At 38.3% G+C, this 26196-nt stretch overlaps 1 protein-coding gene across 1 annotated transcript in view; it reads right to left on the bottom strand.

The window, feature by feature from the left end:
* Nucleotides 1-26196, bottom strand: part of NCOA2 (nuclear receptor coactivator 2) — a gene marked incomplete at its 3' end in the record, with an annotated part of 149014 nt that overhangs the window by 62728 nt on the left and 60090 nt on the right. The window lies entirely within an intron of this gene.

Below are 26196 nucleotides of genomic sequence, written 5' to 3'. Positions count from 1 at the left end.
CTCTTTCCCCCCTAGAGTATTTTATTTTTTTTGCCTGTAATTTTAGTTCTGCTGCAATAAATACTCTTGTCTCAGCAACACCCTATGGTTCAACTCCTCCCAGCACTCAACTCTCCTGCACATGCAAAAAAGTGCAAATAACAAATGATTCACACTACAAACTCCAGTGTCAGTGCTTCCTTTTTTTTTTTTTTTTTTAAAGTGACACAATTTATCTTGCTTTAACTCAGTACAATGACAAACATCCTAAACATTTTTTAAACGCGTTGCTCAGGAGGGAAACCTACCTAAGCTTCAGAGTTCCCTCCTGAATGCCAAGCGCCAGGCAGGTTTGCACCTCACCGTTCAGGTTTCCTGCTTCTTAAAGGCAAAGTACACACACAAGCATACTGCTCTGTCCTGCCTTCCCTGAGGTATTGCACAGACTGAAAGAACAAGCCTTTCCTTTTCTGTGCTGGCACACCATTCCCCCGTTACCTTGGCACACAGCATAAAGACACCCAATTTAATCCCCCCAGCTCTGGCCACCTCTGATGGCACTGGACAGTGCAGGTGGGCATGGACCAGCGTAGTCTTACCCAGACATTTCTTTGTTGGGATTTGCAAACTGTTTAAGAATGCTGTGGGTGAAGCACCTTAAAGCAATTGTCAAGCTTGCAGAACAACTTTTGCAACTTTGTACTTGCTCTTTTCCAGTTCAATCAAGAAACAGAATTATCTCCTTTTCTCCTTCTATTTCTGTCTTTTCCCACTACACCAGATCATTCTCCCTAAAGACAACATTGACCATAAACTTAGTTTCTCCAGAAACAGGAAAGATTAGTCTTAGACTGCAGTTGTACTTACAGGAAAATAAAATGGAAATTGCGAGGAAATTGTGGCTATCCTATACACATCATCTTTGCCAGAGCTGCCCTGTCACCCTTTCTGTTTACCCTTCTAAGAACAGCTCTACCCAGGAAAGTGGCCCTGCCCAAGGCTCTGGGGAAATGCTGCTCCAACCCTATGAGCAAAGGTGAGGCACAACCTTTCAGCAGCAGAGGAGCTGAAAATGGAATGGGAATGGGGCCCCTTGTGCATCAACATGAATCCTCTTTTCTACTCTTCTCCTTTCCATGCTTTAGAGAGAATCTCTGAGAAAGATCCTCAGGAGGAAATAGTGTAGTTCCATAAGGAGACTATATTCAGCAGAAAAACATATACATCATATTGAGGTGGGTTTTTTTCCCCCAGTCCTTTCTAAGTACATCCTTCAATCTCAAAGCACCACACTGGATAAGCAAAATGAACATTATTTGGAGCTACATACAACATTAAGCCCAACTGAACAAGAACTGCTTTATGATCTTAAGTTTCTTTTCTGTCACTCGCATTTTCCACACAAATTCCTTGGCTGAAGGAAGATGCATTAACCATACTGGTTAAGCTGGAAAATGGAACAAAAACCCCCTCAAACTGTGAAGATTTCAGAAAGCATCTCTGCTATTCAAGAAAATATATTGACAGACAAGCACCAGACGGAAAATGAGCTTTCACAAAAACACACACAAAACACTTCATTTGTGAAGCACAAATCTAAGGAAAATATAAAAAAATGGGAGCATACCAGACAGATACCATGGCTAGAACTGTAGTGCTGATACTTACAGGAATCATAAAATGGGAAATTCAAAGACAAAACAATATGGTGAGCACAAACACAATAATCACAGTGTTAAAGAATTATGTGTAAACAAAAAGGAGGTAACAGAAAGGAGCCATTTTAGCAATAAAATATGAGCTGAAGGCTGAAAAAGGAGTGAAAGTACACAGATGTTGTTAAAAAGATTGCTTAGGGAAGAACAGTGTACAGATAAAGCTAATGGAGAAGAGGGAACATCCCACTGCAGACTGCTTCTAGACTAAAAGGGAAAGAAAAAAAATAAGTGAAAAAATATTCCTGATAGAAAACACTGGTCTGAATGCAAATAAGGGAATACGCAACAGCAAAGAAGGAAAGGCTCTTGGTTTTATCAGGCAGTGAATACATGCGTGCAATGGAAACGGCGGGTTTTGCTTCCTTTAAAAAGAATTTCACAGGAATAGTACACAAAATTTGGGAATGAGCAGGTGACCTTCAAAACTAATACTGGCATTACAGATTTTTTCATGTTAGGATAAGACACAGACCTTACACAGCAGAAAAGGTTCATCTAAGTTTTCTCTAAGAAATAAATTTCATCAATACTTCATTTCGTTTTCCCAGCCACAGGTGACTTTGCAGTAGACCCATGGAAGTAGTACCTTCACTAAAACATTTACAATTTATGTTCTAACACAATCAAATAACTGAAATCAATAAATAGAAAACTGCTTTCATTGCATGCATTCTTTTAAGTTTGTGTATTCTTTTTTTTCCTTTATTTTTTCTTAAGACAGTGTGAATTGGGCAGAGACTGGATATATCATGACACAATCTGCTGTTGTTTGCCTTTCTTCTAACATACATCTGAAGAAAGAACTGGTAAAGCAACCTCAAAACATCTTTTCAGCCTTTTAAATCCCAAAACATGATTTTTAGTCTTTTCTCTCACCCTCTACACCATACACAGGAGGATCTAATTCCACCTTCATAATCCCTTCAGTCCTCTCAGTCTGGAGTACCCAAAGGGGTACCCTAATTGACAGCTACAGTGACAGCCCCTGTTTGCATGGCAAAATAGCAAGACACACAAACTATGTTTGAAAGGTTACAAAGCTGACTCATTAGGCTTTATTCAAGGCAAGAGGCTACTGACTTTTAGGAAAGCTGACTAGGCAGCATTAAGTACTCCTTGTGAGAAAGACTGGAAGGGCAAAGCCTCACACTGGCACAGAGAACAAGAAGCAGAAACTATTAGGACTGACTGCCAAGATGCTCAATAAGGATATTACTGCTCAGGTCAAGAACAAAGACAGTACAGTGGTTTGCATGTGTTACATTTCAATAAATACAGAAGCAAACATACAGTTTTCAAATATTAGGCAAATTATTAGGTAATCTGACCACTAGCAAAAACATTAGGATTTTCATGTCTAAACTCGAAACCTGTTGCTTACGTGTCAATGACATGAACATTTTACCAGTTTAGCAACTCCTAATTCACCACTACTTGAAAACTGAGACTTTTACCAACTGAGGAAAAACAAATAGGGTACCATAGATAAATCTAGTTCTGACCTTTGCATCTCCTCTTGATGGGCACAGCATCTGTATCAAGTGTACTTCTACTGGAATTTGTAGCACTTGGCATTTCTCACAGTCAGTCTCTGTATTAGCAGTACATATACCTACGGCACTAAGTACCTTTTGAGTTCTGAACACACAAGGGCAATGAAAAGACATTCCCTTCTCTCTCAACCACTCAGGTATTACTGTTGACTTCTCTTTGTAGTATGGAAATGTCCATTCTTCTTGAAGAAGCTCACCAAGGCTCTCATAACTTGGTAAAGCATGCACCCAGCCACCCACTCAGAGCATTCTGTGTGCAAGTTTCTGCAACATCTAGCTAGAGAATTCAATACTGAGGTGTGTGCTATATATAGCAATTAAGTTCTGTATGGGCATGCCCACTGACTTTTCTTTTTTTAAGACAAGTTTGATGACTATGGTTAACTGAGATTTTTGAGTAATGGTTGATCACGATTTTGTCATCTTTCTTTTTTTAAAACCTCTACTCCTTCACTCATTTGCCATTAATTAAAAAGAGGTACAAGAGATGAAAAAGGGGTTCTTTTAGTGCAATCAAGAAATGGTCAGCTCCTGGCTCAGCTCCTTCTCCTCGAGCAAACTAAAAAAAGGTCCCTTCCCCTGCTCAGAGCCTCTGAGGCAGTGCACTTGCCGGTTTTCTCTACAGGTTATACGCAGAGAGGTGTTCTCTGGTGGAAATGGGCCTCAACCCACAGAGAGACAAGTTCAAGGCAGTGAGTTGCTTCCATCTGTGCTGACAGTACACGAGAGGAACTCAGCACAGGAAGTTGAGCAAGCACAGAAAACCAGAACCAGAATGTAAATACTACAGCATAGACAAAAATGTTGTATTAACACAATATTTTACACAGATGTAACAACATCTAGTGCTACCATCCATTTTTAACAGAATGTAGCTAAATTATGAAGAGTCTCGGATTTTTTAAAAAAGAAATTACTTTCAGCTCTACAGAATGTGCCTTCCAGCAAATATAGTTTTAAAATCAGCTCAGACTCTTTATTTCACTTGATCTCAGAACAGAAGTACTCATATGGGAAAAGACTTCTAATAATCAAAGTTTCCTGAAATCTGCGGACCAACAGCTGGTAGGATTCAATGACTGAGGTTTGAAATAGACAAAAGTTTAAACTAGACAGAAGCGGACAAGAAAATGTTCATTATTAATAGCAGAACAAAATCACACTAATTCATTCAAGGATAAGGGAGGTTTCCGTTCATGTAGTCTAGTCATGTCATCCAGAAAAAAAAATTTCTAAATGCCATCACATGACTCAATCAAGGCGGAGGATTAAAGCAGAAATAATTTGGTGAAATTTCAAGGTTTCTGATAACCAGGCAGGGCAGCACAGTATAACACTCCATCTGGTCATAATGGCAACACTCTGTGAACTCAGCAAGATTTGATACATTGCCTGTGGTTTCCCTTGAAACAGAAAGTTGCTGTTGTGTTTAATGCAAGTGGGACCTCTACCTTTAGTCCAGGATACAACAAATTACTCTGCCATACCTGGTGAAGAATATGTGGGTTTCTGCACCTAGAGAGAGCTAACAAAGAGAATGCTAACATTTCCCAGGAAGTCATAAAAATTCATGTTCAGTGTTCAGCAATCATCTTCTAAATGCTAGTGACTTGCAGACATTGCCTTGCATTTGAAAAGCCAGTTCCCATCAGCAGCAAGGAGGAAACACACAGAAACTCTACTTTGCAGATCCTGAAATTCTAGGCTTTCACATCCCTCCAAGGGACCTCACTGAAGAAGGGAAATGCTACTGATTACAACTAGAGTCGCATGGGAGAAACTGAAACACAGGGACAGTTGCTCTTTCTAAATTTCAGAATCAATAATAAGCTAATTTAACATTGCATCATCCACTCTCATCAAATCTTACCAGCATGTGAATTTGCACTAAGTCAGTGCAAATGCTAAGCAGCAAACAGCGATGAACAGCAAACACGGAGGACTGACCTCTTGCCTTCACCATTTGGAATGTAGTGCACAGTAAAGCAGAGTCATGATCCAAATTTTGGCATTCTCAAACATCCAGAATATCAGCGGATGATATGAGGTACAGAACAGAAACTGAAGAAAGCTAGGTTTTCTGTTAAGAGTTTTCAAATGGTGATTCCTATCAGTATTAGGCAGAACCATGAAAAAAACACCATTTAACTGAGCCCAAGCACAAATACTCCTGAAAACTACAAGGCAAGCAGGGGCTGTCACTATTTGATGAGGAAATCAAAATCCAGAGACTGCAACCTACCAAATAAAACAAAAAGTGAAAGGAAAAGTAGAAGCATTTGGTATGAATTTGATTTACAATGAAATAATTAAATACTCTGCTGTGAAATAAAAATTAGCTTTGGGGCAATTGGTCTGTGCTCCTTTTTACAAGGAGGTTGATGTGACAAAACTGAGATTTAACTGAAGGATTGTAAAAAATTCAAGAACTTCAAATTTTACTTGTGATAATTAAAGAGAAGTAAAGACAGCTTTGCAATAATTCAACATCAATCACCGAATGTAGGGTATTAAGGAATATTTAACACAACAACAGTGATGTGTGTAACAGAAACCAGACTTGTTCACTTCTCGTCAAACAGAAATGCAGGTTTGCTACAAGTGCTAGGAATAATAAATGGCAGTACTAAAACATGGAAGACAATACTCATTTCATTTAAATAAAGAAACAATAAAATTTAGGAATGCAGGTAAATATTTGCAGTAGAAACAAGGCATCGCATTCTTACAGAGACCTAATTCTGAGCAGAAATGCTACACAATCTTAAGTAACCCCTAGTGTGGTTAGCATCAAATACTTAAGTCTATGATAAGAGGAAACGTGTCAGGACTTGGGTCTATTGCTAACTCTTTAAAAGTTCAACACACTGAATTCCAAACCAGAAATCTATTTTACAACTGCAGTTTGTTCTAGGTTTACCCTAAAATGAACTGCAATGTAGGTGAGTATGTATGACTGAAGGGAAAAGCTCGGCAACAGAATACAGCTCAATCATTTTAATATGAAATATTTAGAACACACAGCAAATCCCGTCCCATCCTGAGAACTCCTACACACATTTATTGATGTTATATTGCACATCAATATGAAAAAGTCAGACACAATCTTTGGAAGTAGATGGCAGACACATTACAACTACGACCAGCTGCAAACAGCAGGGCTGACAGGTCGTCTTCTGTGTTTACACACCTTAAATTTTCAACAAAAGCAACCTCAAAAGAATTACCTTACTCTAATCTAGCAAAAATAGCAACAATATGGGCCGTGTGTTTCATTTTCTTAAAGACTGTACTTAGCATGCTGTACTGAAGCACAAGCAGATAAAAGGTCAGTTAAATGGGGAGAAAAATCAAGTTTGGAAGAATACATGGATATTTCATTGCTTTGTTTTTGGCAAAGATACTCCCATCTTTATGTTTCAATCACATGGCTGTCATGACTCGCTCATCTTTAAACTGCAGTACTGCACAGTTCTGGACAATTTCTTAAAACCATTAGCACATCACTCTTAATTTGAGACACGAGTTACTTATATTTTTACAAATTGCCTGCCCCAGGTTCTTAAGAACCTACATTTTCTAAGCTTCAAGTTAATAATGTAACAATAAATAACACTGTATAAGCAATTTACCTTGAGAGAAGCAAATATCTTTTTGAGAAGGAATCAACTGAGTCCCTGAAATTAGATGTCCTTTCTGCTGTGCAATTTCTTCCCCAACACTACAGAGATATCAGGCATGGCATGTATCACATCAAGGCAAAAAGGCCTCAAAGAGAACATTTTGTTAGCAGTTTTAACAACAGGATGGCAAAAGACAACACAGATCATCTGTGAAACAATCTGGACATAAAGTCATATTTTGCGTTAAAAATTCAGAAACTGAGCCACAAGCCAACAGATAACCAAAGCAACCATGAGAGAACTGATGTGCTCTGTGTTTCCAAACTATTCCTTCACCTGAGAAGCAAGATGCCCTACAAGCCCACCTTCAACTCCAAGTGTATGGCCACTACCATTGTCCAAAGGCAATCCAGCCTTACTTGCAGACTAACATTTCAAGACCATGTTACGGTTTTCTTTTATTATGTGAATTTGTATCAACTGAATTACAGATGATACTCCAGTGCCAATTTTGACTGATAAGGTCATTAGGGCCCTGGACTCTGGAAAGCAAATTTTCTCTTTATTGCATAGGTGATCAGTAGGTCAAGGGAGGTGATTCTTCCTTTCTACTCTGCTCTTGTGAGACCCCACATGGAGTGCTGCATCCTGTTCTGGGGCCTCCAACATAAGGAAGACATAGATCTGATCTAGTGAGTCCAGAGGAGGGCCACAAAGATGATCAGAGGGCTGGAGCACCTCTCCTATGAAGACAGGCTGAGAGACTTCAGGTTTTTAGCCTGCAGAAGAGAAGGCTCCAGGAAGACCTTATAGAAATTCCAGTACCTAAAGGGGGCTTACAAGAAAGCTGGGAAGGGACTCTCTGTAAGGGCATGTAGTGGCAGTACAATGGGAAAAGGCTTTTGAACCATTTACATTAGATATTGGGAAGAAATTCTTTACTATGAGAGTGGCAAGATGCTGAAACAGACTACTCAGAGAAGCTGTGGATGCCCCATCCCTGGAAGAGTCCAAGACCAGGCTGGATGGGGCTTTGAGCAACCTGATCACTAGATGTGATGTCTCTGTCCATGCAGGGGGGTTGGAATGAGATGACCTGTAGGGTCCATTCCACGTCTAATCATTCTGTGGTTATACAATCCTATGGGAGTTGTGGGGTTTGGATACTGCTGTTTTGGAATAGCTACACAGACACTCTGATAGCCACTCAGATTTTTAAAATTGCTTCAAACTTAACTCAGCAGAGCCAAGGTTCAGGGACAAACACTTTTCTCCCAAACAACAGCCTAACAGGGGTAGATAAAATATAATTTAAGTGAACTGATGCCATTAATTTATACTAAAAGGAGCTTTGTTCTCAAACTGGAGTGATTCTCTTGATAAGCATGTTTGACACTGCATGCGTCTGCTGATATTACTGTTCAAATAAAGTTAAGGTGCTAGGGGGCTGCTGATGGAAGTTTTTATTGCCTTGAGAGGTTTTTTGGAAAAAAGTCTCCCAACTTTTCCACTTTTTAAAATTTCATTTTAGAGGGGGTGCAACATACAGTGATGACCATCCAGAAATGTAAGCCCTTCCAGATCAGTAAGAAAAGATACCTGAAGTGAAATAAATTTTTAAAATTAAGGAAAGAAAGCAATAAAGAATGGCAAGTCTATGTCCCTATCAGCCAAGAAAGATGGCAATTTCTTAAACTACCTGCTGCCTGGAGAATTTGAATTTAACGCAGTTCTGAGAACGCTGGCTGTACAATACTATGTACAGGCATATATAGCTGGCACTGAGGGGCACATGTGAGAACATTTTTTGAGAGCAGCAACAGTGGAAAGCTCCCATTGGAAGTAATGAGTGGTGTGTTGGGAATTAAGCAACAAGGTTGATTAAAATGCCTCAACTTTAGAAAAACAGGCAAAACCAGGTAACAGCTCCTGGCTGCAACACTGTTCTTCTCTAAAAAAGCAGGATTTAAAATAACCAAACTTCTGTGGTGGTAACATTATTTTGTGACTAAACATTTCATAACACATGGGGGAAAAACAGCAAAGGGAATACTGAGCTGGGTATCCCCTACATAACACCAACAGCAACATTTGTATTTGCAATGAAGATTACTGAGAAGGATAACGAGAAAGAAGAGGAAGCAATACAGTATCCATTTAGGGTTTAGGTACTTAGGAAGCTTCCATGACACAGGATCCCTGCAACATTTAATACATCACATTCACTTAATATCTATGTTATATGTAAATTTATATAGATGAATTGCCTTTATAAATATGTAGCCTGCAGTACCTCAGCTGTTGTCAGAGTCAGAGCAGCAAGTATATAAGAAAAATCAGACTAGCCAAGACCTCAGACTCTACAGCTGTGAAGAGGGCTAGATAAAAGTATCCAATAAATACAAAGAACAAGGAAAACAATGCCTAAAGTGTAATGGAAGAGAACCAAGATAGAAGGCAACATAAAGGGAAATATTTCCAAGCAGATGGCTCCTTTTAACCAGACACTTTGCTACGGTCTAAAAGTACAGTCTTCTAAACCAAATGTATTGACATCTAGAAGTAATTTTCTTTAAACAATTTTTCTCAAAAATCTCTTACTTGGGCATAGCACTGCTTCCCCTCTCCATCACAGTTTGCTTTCCAGTAACATCTCCCCAGTCTTTCCAACTGGACGTGACTTCAGCTCTGAAAATGCCCTTCATCCAATAGTGCAGTGGAGAACCAAAGTTATCCATGAGTCTGTTATCCCCAGAAGAGTTGTAAAATCTGTGCAAGCACCCTCTTGACTCTCTTGTCAGTACTAGAAAATCTGGGCCTATCCCAAATAGTTAAAGGCTCTTTTAGATTTAGGTGGATACAATTTTTGACCTAAAATTTGGACATGGATTAAAGGCCAAGCACTTTAGATTTATGCTAATGACATGGATCTCATTGCTAGGTAATTTAAGTGTGCTCTGCTGAAGACCATTCCTTACACTCCTTCAGAGACCAAAACTGATATAGAGAAACCCAATTATTAAAGTAGAATATGTCTGCAAGAACTTGCAAAACCTGTGCTATTGCCTGCTGATTTCCAAGTACAGTTGAGAACGCTCACACTGAAGTGTAAAGGCCTGACCTGCAACATGCTTATTCTTGCTTTCTGTATGTCTTATATCTGTATCTATGTGTGTATATATATTCAAGAGAAACTATATATACACACATATAGCACATACCTAAATTAATAAAATAAATAATGCAAGTAGTAAGCAGAGAACACATCTTCTTTGATGACAAATAGGGCCTACACCAAATCCTAGGAAACATACTGAAAGAAAAATCGGTTTCTTTTAAACCTTATGGCTGGCATGTCAAATATTAGGAAATGGGTAACAGTTACAAGTATTAGCAATCACTTGGAAGTCAAGTGATCTCTTGCCTGGTAGTAACTCTACCGCAATTCTGATGCCATGAAATTCTAAGTTGCTTACTTCAAAACCCAATCTTTGCCCCACCTCTGACTATTCTCCCTAATCTTCTCATATTTATTCTTTATATTAAAATTGTTTATTATTTTGAAAACTGCATTTGCACTTCTCAGAGGAAGCTGGGTTTTAACACCTGAAACCAATTCTTTTGAGATACCAAAGTTTCAATATTACCACACACTCATACACATAAAATTATAATAGATTTCACACAATGAATACTTCTTTTTTAAGCAGAGCTCTGACAGCGTGACTTCTGTTCTCAGGGGAAAAAGGAACAGAGAAGATTTCTATAACCCTACAGTCTGCATGCTGTGCATGTCATGTAGCAATAAATAATTTATATTTTGACCTTATGGGATATCTTTTACTCATGGATTTCAAAGAGCTTTTGCAAAGGTGGATATATGTTTTATTATCTGAAGTTTATAGATCTGAGGATGAACAGAGACATAAAATGACTTATTCAAGGTCACTTAGTAAGCCAGGTGTATTTAAGTGGGTAATACCAGGCATGCTGCCTTTTTGACTCAGGTTGCAACTTACAGTGACACTAGGAAAACAGTCAGACACTGCCTTAAACGCCCATGATACCCACAAGAAAGCATGATGAAGGTTAGCTCTTTACAAATACAGAACTCTAAACATATCCCTGGGGGAGAAAGGAGGGAAAAAAAATTATTCTAGGTAGTGATAGCAGGGCAGCACAGAAATTCTCCACAATAATCTTGTGCAAGCACTCTGGAAAGGGCACTGGATCTACAGGCAGAACTGTCAGGATCTGCTTAATAGGGATCAAAACAAAGCTGTCCTCTCTTCCACACTGAGATTTTCTTGGAGACCATATCAGAGAACCTGAAGAAAGTAGTAGCAGTTGAAGTATACTACTATATAAATCGTACAGAGGGTGAACAGTCCAACCAGAAAAATAATACCTTTTAGAAAGACTGATGCTATTTCCAGCAGATTTACCAGCTACACTACCAGGACTTAAGTTATGTAAACCAGAATTGAGCCACATTAAAAATTCTAGGAAACAGTCTTTTATATTTTCATGAGCTAAGAAAGTGGTGTTTCTCCTGGTGTTAATATTTCACTTTAACTTCTGAAATATATTTCAAATGAAAAATAAATATGCAAGAAGCTTTGTATAGAAAACTGTTTAATCGCAACCTCAAACCGATACATAAATATGAGAACATTTATGAGAACACAGCACCGTGGGAAGAGAGTTTATTTGTTAGTTAACACCACAGCAATAATCCTTTGGATTAAATACTTAGACTTGCAATTCTCTGTCTTACTACACTGTCTTACCTAACATTAAGTCCAGAACTCCATTCATGGCTGTAACTGTAAAGATTATGTGCAAATGCTTTCTTGAAGTAAGCTCAGAATATTCTTTACTTTTCAGGATGGAGACCTTACATCGCCTCAGACTGCTGAAAACTTAGAAGCATGTAACATGCGTAAATTATCTTTCCAGCTGCCCTCTGAACTGCAGCAGTAGTAGGACCCAAGGTCCTCATGTGTTAGCCAAGAAAGATAACAAAGAAATCAGCCTTGGGTTGTTTCTTTGTTTTGCTCGTGTTTGTTTCTTTTTCTTTTTCCCCAAAGAAAGAAGATACTATAATCTGCCACAGAGGGAGCTTACTTTGATCAAATAACATGATGTTTAAACAAACCAAAGATTTTTATTTTACAGGGGGAAAAAAATTATCACCACTGTTATCACCACTGTCTTATAACAATTGGTAGTAAAACACTAATTCATAGAAGGTCAGCACTTGAAAGCTAGATTTAACTTTCAGGACCACTGAAATGTTTCCTTTACAGAAAACTACATTGTAAAAAGAAAAAAAAAAAAAAATCACAAAAAGCACACATTTATTACTCAGCATGTGCAAAAATGAGGTAAACCCAAAACCTAGTTACTGACAAACCAAAGTATCATTGTGGGGAAAATATTCCCCACCTTGACTTTTGTCTAGGCTATCAGAATGAAATGGAGGTAAAAGACATACAGCATGCTCTAAGAAAAGACAGATTTGCCAGAATTTTCCCGGGATTAATTAAAGGGGAATCATTTTAAATCCTGCGCTTCTTCCCAAGCCTCTTCAAGCTGAATTTACTCCATTTCGGTAACAAATGCAAAGTAGGCAGGGAGGCATATGCTATTTTCCAATCAAGTCATCTACAGCAAAGCAATCTGGTTAAGAGAAGAGAATTTTTTAAGCTTTCAAAATACAAAATCATTCAGAAGACCAAACAAAATATATTCCTCTGTGCCAATGGAGTCCTTCAGACAGAAAAATGAAATGTGCACACGTCATCAAAATTTTCCTGCACAAAATTTACAAGAAACCTTCCAAAGTCTTGATATTTACGCTCAACTGCAAAAATATTTGAATGCAATGGAGAGATAAGTAATGCTTCCTGCTGGAGTTCAGTTTCCCCTACCCTACAGCTGGTGTGTAAACAGGAGTGTCCGCACTGAGGACTGGGATAAACACAAGCCACCGTGCGAAAGGAGAGGGACAATTACCACACACAGCACGTTTCATCACAGTTTGCCTCATACCTTCTCCATATTTAAGCTCCTTACCTTTTTTCTTGCTGCTACTTTCACCACCTGTGCTTAAGCAGAAATTATTATAAGCTTATTAGTTGTAAGTGGTCACGTCTACAAACATGGGAAGGGTTGGTGCTTGGTGCCAATCAGCTTTCACTAATCTGCACCCTACCAGTGATCCCGCTGCGCCTTGGGATTGACTGTCAGGAGGTCAAAACCATCCTCTGAGCCAAGGGGGGCCACAAATGTCATGTTCCTGCTTCGCTCTCCCCTGCTAAAGGCATGTATAGTCCTAACTCCCATGACTTACAGAAAACAAATCTATCTAGTTACTTTGTTCATTTTGAAGGTATTTGTTTTGTCATGTACATTGAGAAAAGCCAGTGATCTGCACAGCTTAGGTGGGGAGATGAGAAAATCTCTCTCAGAGGATCACATGCCTCAGGAATGGAGATCTGCAGAGTTCCTTACTCATTTACAATGAAGAGAGCCAAAGTCAACACTACACTGTAATAAAAATTTCACCTTCATTTTTATGATTTATGGAAAAAAAGTCTAAATCTACACCTTGTCTACTCATCCACTAGAATCTTAAATGTATCAGGAAAAATGTATAATTTCCTTTAGCAAGATCTGTATGGGCAAATTACTACCTTTATCCTTCAATTACACAGCCAGCACTTAGTTATTTTCATGCTGCTCACCAAGCTATCTGTTATGCTATAAATTATAATTATAATCTATGTATTAATTTATTTGCAATGATTATACAATGGTTTATTGACAAGTTAAAAGCGTCTCAATATCCAGAATACTTTTGTGACTATAATTTACTTGCAGTAACCTAAATATTACTGTATGGTGGTGATGGTGCCCTCTCGCCACACTCATTGCAAACCTGAGATAAACCAGGTAAGTACTGACACTGGTCAGCAATGGCTCAACATGGGACAAGAAGGAAAGATTCCAACAGGTTTCAAAAATTGCCTTCTGGGAGCAGAAAATGCCCATCACACTTTACCAGAATCTGTATGCAAGGTGTCAGTGCTTTTGTCAGTTACTCTTTCAGAGCACATACGAAGGAAAACTAAATTAGGTATTCACATAACACTAAAAGGAAACTAAGCTTACACGTATTGCACATAGGCGTTTCACCTACTTACCAAAGGGCAGATAAGAACTTCTTGTGCCACTCATAATGGAAACCTTCGTACTTAGCTTTGAGCGATACTAGAAGAGTAATTTTAACTATTTTATTTCCGGCAATGATTAGGAAATGTGAGTGTATCTGTTATACTGTGGCAAAAAATACTGACCGGAATTCAAAGAACAATATGCAGACACTATAAAGCACACGTCACTGATAAAGGTTTAATATATCACTCAGTTTGGTTGATGTGCTAGTATGTTTCATGTCTTAAATTACAGGGGTTTTTACTTTTTTTTTAACATTAATTTATGTTTATTCATTAAGTTAACCATAATTGTTCCAGACATTTCTGTTACTAGAATACAAAACTAGTTATTTACAAAATCGCAGTGAAAAGAACACATCCACACATCCTTCAATTAGATTTCTATTTTAATCAGTGAAATTATGGGAATAATATTTCAATAATGTTTCAATAATAACATTTCAGTAATAACACTTCAATATCTTTTCAGGCTTCAAAAAAGATATGAAAGAACATAACCAGGCAAAATAATTTTCTCAAGTATGGAATCCACCTCTTTAATTTACTTCCCTTTCTACTCCATATATCAAAAACATTTTTTCTCTAAAGAGTAGCTTTTGGTTTTTGCATTTCCCAAGGACAACAAACCCAGAGTACATCTGTGAAGTTGGTACTTACGAGGCAGAAAGCTGACAATAACTACCCCTATTTTTGGGTGGAAAGCTATGAAAACAGCCTCAATTCGTTCAAGTCATGAACACAATACACAACCATCTCACACTGAAGGATTAAGCTACTACCTTTAGATTAAGGTTACTCAATTATGTTTGAAGAAGGCCCGTGGGGTAACCCTGCCTACCCACTATCTCTGGCAGAGGCTGCTGTAACGCCCACAGCTCAGCCTCAGCAGGGAGCACAGGGCAGCACTGTGGCTCCTGAGCCTCCTCTGAACAGCTGGGATGTCAACAGGTCCAGGCGAATTTCGAGTGCAGCTCAAACCTGGAGATCTGAAGGCTGCTCATCAGTAAAAGAGGGGAATGCACGGGTGGGATTTTTAACAGACTTAAAGTCGGATTTGGTGGTGGGGTGTTTTTGTGTGTAAGGGCGTTATAAAACTGTAGAAAGAATTAATCTACGGCAGTGTGTGCTTTTTGGCATTTGAGGAGAGTAGTTTCCATTTCACTGTATTTTAACAACCAGGAAAGTTTCCAAATCTTCTGTGACCAGATCAAACTCATGTAGTAGCAGTCACTGAGCCATTTAAGTGCCTTAAAGCTTGCAGCAGCAGCTTTTTGCTGCAGGTACAGGCATGGCTAAAATGAATACAATTTGTCTCCAAAAAGAAATGGAATTAAACCGAGCAGTCTATGTACAGTGCAAGCTTCAGCATGATTTAAAAGAAAAAAAAACACCCCAACACACCAAACCAACCAACCGCCCTTTATTTTATCAGTATTTGGAATTTCTCCCTTCCTCCAAAGAGCATTTTCCAGTATCTTATTTAGTTTACTACCATATGCTTGCAATTTCTACTCTCCGTAGAAGTAATTCTGAAAAACCAAAAGAAAATATTTGTGAACCACAAATATAATAAAATAACCCCCTCCATGAAATGGTCTAAAAAGCTTGGATTGCTTCTGCTCCACCTCCCCACATCTGGCACACGCATCAGATTACAGGCCAGAAGGCAATGCAAAGAGACGGAAAGGGAGATAGTGGCTGGATCACAACTAGAAGGAAGCATGTCTTCTATAATTCAGACTCTTTTCCCAAATACCAATACATCAAAGCATGATAAACAAACCAAACATGGGAGAAATCTGCACATGTACATACACAAGACACACAAACACCCAAAAGGCAGTGTCTTACACAAAATATGCTCGGGTGACTTCAGAACTATCAGTCTGTGCCAAAAGTGCAACTGGACTTCTGATTTTGTAACTGACAAAGTTTACAGGAAAACAGCAATCACTTGCTTCTAATTGACAAGGCACTCTCACTTTTTCGAATTTGCCAAGTATTTCACAGGCACAAACAAAAACAATAGCCACTGAATTATCTAAATACCACAATATTCTCAAACAAACAGTTTATTGATTGGTCATTTTGTAGTTTAAGTTTTGCAATCTTGAAATTCAACAAGTAAGATGTATGCATCTACACAAGGATCTAAGGAGCTGGTTGGGAGTGTCACTTCCCAGACCTCTCTCTGGAATCACATTCTCCTCATCCCTTCAAATACACATCAGCAGCACAACAGCATAAAACTTTCACCGGAGTCTTTCAAGCTTAGCAGTAAATCCACTGCAGTCCAAATTATCAAAATTATTCAGACTGTTCAAATGATTTTTTTGTTCCAAATGGACTTGGCACGCTGGTCAGGAACTTGCCGAGTCAAACACGAGCAACAAAAGTGGAATTCTTCTTGCTAAGCTAATTGATGGCCCTACAAAAATGAAATGCAACTGCATATTCAGAACTTTCAAAGACGCACTGTATTGGCGTTGCGGAGTGCCTTCCCCTCTGTGCCTGCTGTAACATGATCGTAATTGCTCTGAAAGGGCGAGAGACCAGCTATACGTTAAATCCTGCCATCTGTAGGTGCTTTACACAGTTCCATTTGCTGCTGCCGGGTCAAAAGTTTACCCTATTTTCGCTTGTTCATAACCAATCACACAAGTCTTTGCTATGTGTAATCTTTGACCTACTCTCAAAGTAATTTTTGTATTATACAGTCATATGATTACACTGAAAAAACCCACACATTTTATTAAGAATACACGTCTTGTTGGTTAGCTTAATAATTATTATTATTTCCATATTCAGTATGCATACTGTACCGACCTTGTTCTTCCCAGTTAACTCCCAGGGAGCACAATCATAGTGCCATGAATTATCCAGCATTTCTGGCTAGTTGCAATCCAGAACCATATGCAAAACAGAGGTGGAAAGCATTCACAGTATCTGTCATTTTAAAAGCAGTGGGAAGGAACAGCTCAGTTTGTCCTAGGAGGGGAGAAGACACACTGTAAACATTTAAATTAATGTTCACAGTGAAAATAAAAAAAAAATGTTTCTGAAAATTAGGATTGTCATAAGAACATACTTACCCTAAAAACTAAGTATGTAAAAATATATTGCATGGAAATATTTATGCTACTGATATTATTGCTATTAAATATCTAAGGAACAAGTAGTCCCATGAACCACAGAATTAATTAAGCCTCATCTCCCACAGATTTACACCTCCTCCTTGGTCGACTTTGGTGTCTAGAAAGGTAAAAGCTTTGAAGGAAGCTTTTCCCACACTTGGGACATTTGTTTAAAACCCTCTCTTTTCCCATCACTAGGATTCCCAGGCAACTAATAAGATTATTTCATGCTCTAACCTTTCCCTCTTTCATGCTCTAACCTTTCCCTCCACCTTTAGGTGCTTCCACCTATACTCAGTTACTAATTTTCACAAAACCTGTGGGATCTGAATTTTGAGACCTCCACTGTGCCAAAAATCAACAATACATTCAAAAGCTGCTGAGGGGAGATGAAGGAGTATGTGTAGATCTACGCAAGTGCACAGTGTAACCTCATGAGCCTTGTTTCTACAGGAAAAGAGGCTAAAAATAAAGAAGAATATTTGACCTTAATACTGTTTCACAGAAAGCTAATTTAGATGGACCAAACTAAACAGCTAGCTACAGTAACAGATCACCTAAAAGCGATACCACAATATTTAAATTCACATTTTAGATTTTGCTAGACAGGAAGAAAAGGAAAACAGACACACAGGTCCCATTTACCTTCTAACAGGAGAAACAAAGATACCTTTCCATAGATGCGTATTTTACTGTAATCTATGAATTATGAAAGAATTGTGATACTTTAAATTTTTTTAATCTGCCATTTATGCAAGTGTGTTCTCTCTTCAAGAATATAAACACAAGTCAGCACTCACACGAATAGTTGCATGGCTCCATTTCACATTTGACTCTTGGTTGCTAAGCCCTTCAGAAATGTAACAAGAGAACCTAAGCCAACCCATGTCACTGAGATCAGTTAAGTAATATATACCAGAGAATAATCAAACAAATAACAGCATTAAGCCACTTCTAAGCAGGTCATAAAATAAGCTCACATACAAAATTCTAATAGTTATGAAATCAAATAATTTACTAAAAAGGTGAATAAAAATTATCCCAAACAAATAAATCAACATATAGATTTTTAAGGCCAAAACTGTTCACCATCTCACTTCTTGTACAACAAAGACCATAAGATTTTACTTGGCAGCTCTTACAGCAAAGAACAAGACCTGAGATCTGCACACACATCTATTTAGAATGCTATACATGAATTCATGTACTAGCTTCCATCACACACTACTTCCAAAAACCAATCAGTCTTAGTCAATGAGCCATTCAGAAAACAGGAAAAGCTACTGGTGATGTTGCATTTCTCCTAAAAAAACCCAAATAATAATAAAAAAAAAAAAAAGTAAAATAGAACTCAACATTTTAAAACAATTAAAGGTATTTAGCTAACTGGGAAACATGTTGGCAAATGTTATCTTATATAAATCAAAAATAATGAATTATAAAATGATTAATACTGACAATCATATACCAGACATTAGCTATTAGATACCACATAAAATTCTATACAACAGGATGTTTATTATATATATTACATACATAAATATAAAAATAAAAACCTAACCAACCAACCAATAAAAACCTGTGTGCACACATACACACAACATTCAGACATCTGTTAACAGGACTAGTATCACCTATGATCCAGGCCAGACACAAGTGAATGGTCTTTCGCCCAGAGGAAGGCGAGATGGATGCTGTTACAGGAAAACTACTCCACTCAGCTTATCAGCAGCAAAAAGAACACTGAAAAACGCCTGGTATAAAAGAATAAACAAAGAAAACAAGGCAACAGAACTGACTGTTAAGAACCCAAAGAGGAAAGCCTAAGGTACACAAAGGTATCTACATGTCTGAACACAGGGAGACTGGTAGAAAAGTTTGATCTAGAGCAGAGCTCAAACAACTGCAAGAGATGACAAGACCGAAGGAGTGAACTTGAGAACTCAGGAAACCTGACTCAAATCCCAACGTTATCCAGTAGCGTGGAAGTGCTATAAAGTCACTTGGTATTTTGTGCAAGTCCATTGAAATTTTCTACAATGCAGAAAGTGATTTTTGAAAGTCTGCAACTGAGCATTAGTTTATATTAATTTTTATATTACTCAGGCAGTTTGGAGAGTTCAACACTGATTTGGGTAATCTGGTTAGGTGACTCATGCCAGCCCCATTCCTGATAAGGAGGAACAATCTGTCCCCAGCAAAAAGATCTTTCACGCCAGAGCCAGAAACCTTACAGGAGTCTGATGAGGCTCAGGGGAATTTACAAGTACCTGGATTTTATACAGGTTCATAGAGCAATGACATGAGGGAACGGCAATGCAGAAGAATTGCTTTCTTTGTTTTATTTAGGAACAACAGTTCTGCTATATATATTAGAGACTAGGCAACTGCAATAACTCCTTACAACAATGCATACATTTCCCTATTTGACTGTATTTGAATTAATCCAAATTATTTTTATAAATACACATACACAAAAGCAACCAATTTTTTTCCATCATCAGCTGAAAGACCAAAACACAGGAAGTAGAAATCTTAGAGCCACTGCCCAATTTGTACATGATTTTTCTCTTATTTCATTTTCAACTGAACCATCTTCATTAATACAGGAACTTAATGATTTGCTAAGTGTGAAAATTCTTAAAACAATAAATGTGAAAAAATACAAAACTTAAAAATTATAAATCATATAAAAATCTACATCTTAACTTAGTACTTAACCTTATGATGATAAAAACACACAACCAAGTGAGGAGATAATTGTTAAAGGCATTTGTTTTGGATGACCTGCACAGACTAAAAAGGTATGCAGTGCTCTCACATAGTGGGTATACATATTATCTCAGGTTAATAAAAACTTTATAGACTATCACTGCACGCCAACGAAGAGTACACATACAATTTTTTATTATTATTATTATTATTATTACTACTACTACATACAGAGCTTTCCAGCTTCCCATGCCATTTTCAGCTTTAATTGTTACAGTCTCAGATTAATCTTGCAGTCCTCCTAAAAGGCAATATAAACCTATAATATCAAAACTCACTCAAAAACTAGTATTTGACTTCCGAAATGGCAATTAGAAGTGTGAATCTGAATTACTGTGTATGCAAATAAGATGCCTTTTGATATGGCATGGGAGCTTGTAATTGATAAGGGCATTTTTAATGAAGTCTTTTAAAGGATGTGGTTTTCTATTCAAAGAGGTCGCTTATTACAAGGAGCTGGCAATTATATTTCAGTGCTTGGATGCAGAACCTCCCACCAGCTAATTCTCACAGACTCACTTCCTAGTCCTTGGGGTAGTCACCAAGCTGGCCAGCCTGCACTTGCCACAGTCCTAGAAACACTGTCAAGATGTCACCACGCAAATAAGGCCGAAGCATGGGAGAAGGAAGACTCACTCACTCCCTTGAAGACAGCCTTCTAAACTGGATTGTGGCAAACCTCCAATGCAGTGCAGTTGCTGGACAGCATTTGCTACTGCAAAGCTGCTCTCTATCTCCTTTGGTAAAAAGCAAAGCAGATGGAAATTTCCTGTAGGCTGGTCTTGGCCCAGAGACCACTGTTTGGACCATACTCCTCCACGAATAAAAGCAATCCATTCATTGCATCGAACTGACTGGCCCTACTGTCCTCTTTTACAACACAACCCCATCCAATCCCTTAAGTCAGTGATAAAACACAGTGCAATATGAGCACATTTCATCGCCTGTGCCTGGGCTAGGAAGTAAGTCACGAAGGAAAATATGTCCATGTCACGCTAAGCAAAGAAACACATGAGTAACTCTGGCAAGCACCTAAGATAAGGCTCTTCTGAATGACTGAAGGTAATGTTATATTGATGCTATAATAAATTATTACCTACAGACACAGAGTAAGCAGAAGCAGCAGCAGAAGCTGTGCAACCATCCTTTTCAGAGTGGCTGCTGTATGTTCTTCTCGTAAAATGCTGGATGACAAGAATAGGAAGAAATCCTTTATACAATTAAAAAAGTGTTATAAAATGTCCTGAAAGTTTCCAAATTTTACTTAGAATGAAACAAACACATCAATATACGCAGCAACCATGTTTTTCTACAGGATGCAAAGGAGTTCTCACTTTAATCGGTCTTCTCTCGTCTCCCCTGCTGAATCATAGCTAAAACCACTAGGGAGCTCAAAGCAGAACTCTGTCCTGATTTCTGGTCCCTTTGCAATCACTGTTGAACGTATCTTGGTTGTTACACGGAGGCTGCTCAGAGGCTGCACACAGACAAAAGATGATCACTGTGAATGTATGATATGTCATAAGGTCTTGAGTATTCTCCACCACTTATCTGGTAATTGAAGAGGAAAGCTAGGAAAGGGAAGGAAAATGTTCAATATTATGTTTAGAACAGAGTAATCCTTGTTGAGCTCTGCCTAAAGGTTTCTCAAAGGGCTTTGCAAAATGCAGTGTTACCTATCACATGAAGAAAACCTCTGCTGTCGATTACCGTACGCAGCAAGTGCTGCAGCTTCATTAACCAAGCAGAGCTTCTCTGGAGAAACTCTCCTGGGAGAGCAAACTTTCCCTGGAAAGACTTCTCAACAGCTCTTTCCAGCAAGCAGAGCTCATGGGGAACATTCAGTAGGTATTTGCTGCTCAAGTGCAGGATATCAGCAGAGACAGAGAAGTGTGACAGGCCTTTTCTGGATGAAAAGTTAAGGCCCTCCTCAAAGGCCCCAAGCAGCCTAAAACATATTTGAACCAACCCAAGAGTGTACGGGAGCAGAAGAGGAACTCTTTCTTATACTCATGTTTTTCTGACACACTAAGGGCATGAGCAGAGTCAAAGGCAGGATGGGTGAATTAACTCAGAAAAAAAGCTGTCCAAAAAAGCTGAGCAATCAGTCCTCAAAAAATTAATGATAAAAGACTTAGAATAAAGCCAATTTGTAATGGAATGTAAGAAGGGAAGTCCCTAAAGAGAAAAACTGTCTACCAGCTCTGCAGCAGGTTTTGCTGCCCCATGTAGTTTATCATGGCAAGAAGCCAACTTGGCAAGGCTCACTCTTCTCCAAGGAGCCTGGCAGTGAGCCAGCCATACTCACAGGTCTCATTGCTGGTGCCAAGCTCGAGGGGTAACCAAAGACCCTCTTCAGTGAATCTGCAGATCTAGTTATGATTGGGAATATTTATGTTTTAGAATGTTCTTAAGCAAGTCAAGTTCCCTCTGTGTTTATACAGTGACTGAACAGGCGAAACAGAATACTTAACCCAGCTAGAGAAAATGAGCCACAGATTGTTAATTATATGGCTATTTGCACTTTGACTGGAAGAGGAAGTAAGCTGGTTATAACTACTTTGGGCTTTACTCCTGCAACTGCATTGAAACCACATTTATGACAGCTGAAACTATGCAATTTTACATAAATGTGGGCGCTTCCTGTTTTTGAAACAAGTCCTTGTCTGCTTGCCCTTACCTCACAGTAACGTCGCTGGAGCTAGAATGCATTAAATGCGCTCAGTTTTACTGGCCTTAAAATCTTATTTTACCAACTATTTTTAAACATGTAGATAAAATGCCTATATTGGACTACTGCTGTCAAGCATCTAGTTCTAGGACCTAGCAATACTCCTTAGGCATTAGGAAACACCTATGTTCTCCACGTGTGAGACTGAAACACTCAGCTATCACCCAGGACATGCTCAGCCCCTGGTAACGTGGTCACAGTCACTCAGACAGGGAGGCAGGTGTGTCGCACTCCCCCAAGCAGGCAGGCTGCACTCTGAATTACACAGGCAGGCAAGATTTCTCTTTTTCCATTCAATATGCCATATTTCAAGTAATTTGTAATAGTAGCTTTGTTATTGTACACAGTATAGTATTCATTCTTCATCGTGGCAAGTATATGTTCAATTTTATAGACACTGAGTGTGGGGAGAAACATAGCCCTGACATAAATTGAAGAAAATCACTATTTGAATAGAAGGCAATTTTGAAAATATCATCTAACAACTCTAATAAGCAGCAGTGTGTTTCCTGTCCTTTTCTCTTACTTTGCTTACTTATGTTAATTGGATCTCACAAACCAAACTTCTGCAATGAGTACAATTACGTAAATCAGCACTCTGCTTTTCCAGTGACACATTCCAGCAGGAAGACTGATCATGCTGTTCAACTGAAAAGCAAATGCATATCCAGTATTTCCTGATGATAAAATGTGATAATTTTTACTTACTAAAAAACCCCACCCACATTTAATTTACAATCTGTTCCTCCAGGTAATATTTCAGGACATACATATTAAGAGTCAAGTACTCCTATAAATGCAAGGTATTTACAGCCAAGATCACCAAAATCCATAACACTGAGAAGGGGCAGCATTTCTACTACTTTTGTTTTGCCCTCTGAGACCACAGCCTCTTATTTCTGACCACTAGATCCTACCCTTTAGCTATAAGAACTCACCATCTTTGCAGTGCTAACAGAGAGTGAACAATTACAGGCCTCTTAGCCTCGCGCTGGAAGAAGATGAAACAAAGATTCAGTTTAGAAGTCCTTGTGTAAAAACCTCCAACTAAAAGAAACACCAAAGCTAAAATTTCAAATTCAATTACACCTGATTTATTGATTTCTCTCCACTTAACTTTCAAAGTAAACACAGTATACAGTCTAACTCAGGCACTTAAAAACACTTCCTTTGGTTGCCTTCTCTCTGCCTCAAGTCAAGGCATGTTTTTAAAGGTGCAGATGAGCCAATCTGATTTTTTCCATCTAGAATCTAGAAGAGGCTGGTCCTGCCATTCCTCTCTTCCAGGTCATCTTCAGCACAGACATTTGTCCAACTCTGCAGTTAGGAAGTTCAAAGAATTCAAGAGCCAGCCAAGTGACCTGACCAAAAACACAGTTAGTTGACCACTGGTTTGACTCCCTGAGCCAGCTCAGCCCAGAGTTGCGGCAGCAGTGGGACTGGCACGAGGGAGACAGGGTTAACACCTCAGGAAGGAGGGTGCAAGCCACATATCTGGAAGCTGTTAGACCCATGCTAGCTGCAATGAAGCCACATTGGTGGCATCTCCACAAAAACTGGCCCCATATTCAGCCCTTATCCTCCAAACAAGGGAGGACACAGACAAATCCAATTCATGAGGTTCATCAGGAGCTGCCCAAATTAGAGACTCATTGAGCTACAAAGGCTCAACTCTTCTTTTGACTTTTTTTTTTTACTGAAACCTACTGTTACAACATAGATGAGTTCAAGTCCAGATCTTTGCAAACTTAGTCCCCAAAATAATGTGAGCATTTCTAATAAGGAAAAGAAAAAAAGACTTAATGAAGGCAACCCAGATTAGCTAAATGACACATCACAGTGGAACAATTCTGCTGCTAAAGACCATGCAGATGTTACGATGGAGGCAAAGAAAGCCTTTCTTTAGCTACAGCACAGCTGCTGCATACAACTTCAAAAAGACTTGGCACAGGATTTCAGCCACAAAACTTTCCCCTCACTTCATTTCATGAACGTCATGTGCAACTTCAGTGAGCTGCACCAAGGACAAAACCAACACACAGGGAGTTTGGAACATCTTGTCAGCAGTGGGGCAGCTTCTTGTGCTGCCAATACTCCCAGGCACCTTCAGGAAACTTGGCTATCTATCTCCATTACTCCTCAGCCCAGCAATCCCTCAAAAGCAATGACATCCTACGCTGTTGTCCCTCCTCTTTATACCTCCATTATCTTCTACTTTAAAGAAGCCAAATGAATTACTAGATGATTAACATATTAAAAATTCAAAAATAGACATAATTAACAGATAATTTCATTTACTTTTTAAGTAACATTAGAAAGTATTATCAACTTCCTTTCACATCCTTTGTACACAAAGCCGCTCTGAATCAAACACCCTCACCAAAAAGCCAAAAATGCCACAGCTTACAATCACAGTGAATGCACATGCTTAATGCCAGTCTTGTATTTTCCACATATGTACTGTAATACATAATACATACTCACTGTCTAAATAAATATCTAAATATATATTTAGAAATATTTTTATACATATAGAAATCAATATTCACTGTCTAAATTCAAAGTTCAGCTTTCAAGTATTACAGCCAGTTACATGTAGTACATAAGAAAAACTTGCATTGATTTCATATATTTACCAGTAAAGCACACAGAACTTAACTTGATGTGCATTACACTTGTAATTTCTTTTTAGTGATGCTATTGTTAGATGTACTCGAGAACTTAACACTGTTTTAAGATGCACGTATGTGTATGAGATTAAATTAAGAGCATTACTGACACGTGGGGACAGAATCTTAGAAACTGGTTTTGATCTCTCCCTTTTTTCTTCTGTTATTAATTCATATGACAACAGTTCTTTGACTCTACAACATTCTTAGGCATCCACCATGTGAATCCATAAACTGCTTTGTCACCTACAGTATTTTTCCCACAACTGTGAAGCTACAAAGAATTAGTCCAAATGAGAAAACAGCAGTAGGAGCAACTAAAATTATGTTAATACTCAAACTTCATAAGTAAAACAGAGTAGAAAAAACTTCAGAAACAAGAAAATATAAATAGAAATGCACTAAAGAGTATTGAAAAAAAATTACTTCATTACCAAGAACTGAATATAAAGCTGGAAACCCACAACTTTATTAGTAATATTGATTAAAAACAGTGAAGAAAACTCGTTAAAGCAATGGTTAAGCTTGAAATACTAGAAATATTAACCACAGTATTACTGTATTCATGAAAGCATAACACTTCAACATGACCTACTTTAATAATAGTAAAAAAGTAAAGAATATGGACACTAACCCCCTGACTCCACTGATTTTATAAAACACCATCTACTTCTCAGAATTAGTAACAGACTCATGAAACTGAACCAATTTGTTCAACAGATGTTTCAGTTGACTCAAAGAAATTTTACTTTTCTATTGTGGAAAGAGTTTACTGA

The sequence above is a fragment of the Acanthisitta chloris genome, unplaced genomic scaffold (assembly GCF_000695815.1).
Source record: "Acanthisitta chloris isolate BGI_N310 unplaced genomic scaffold, ASM69581v1 scaffold17822, whole genome shotgun sequence".
NCBI lineage: Eukaryota > Metazoa > Chordata > Aves > Passeriformes > Acanthisittidae > Acanthisitta > Acanthisitta chloris.
This window is presented reverse-complemented; position numbering and strand designations above follow the sequence as displayed.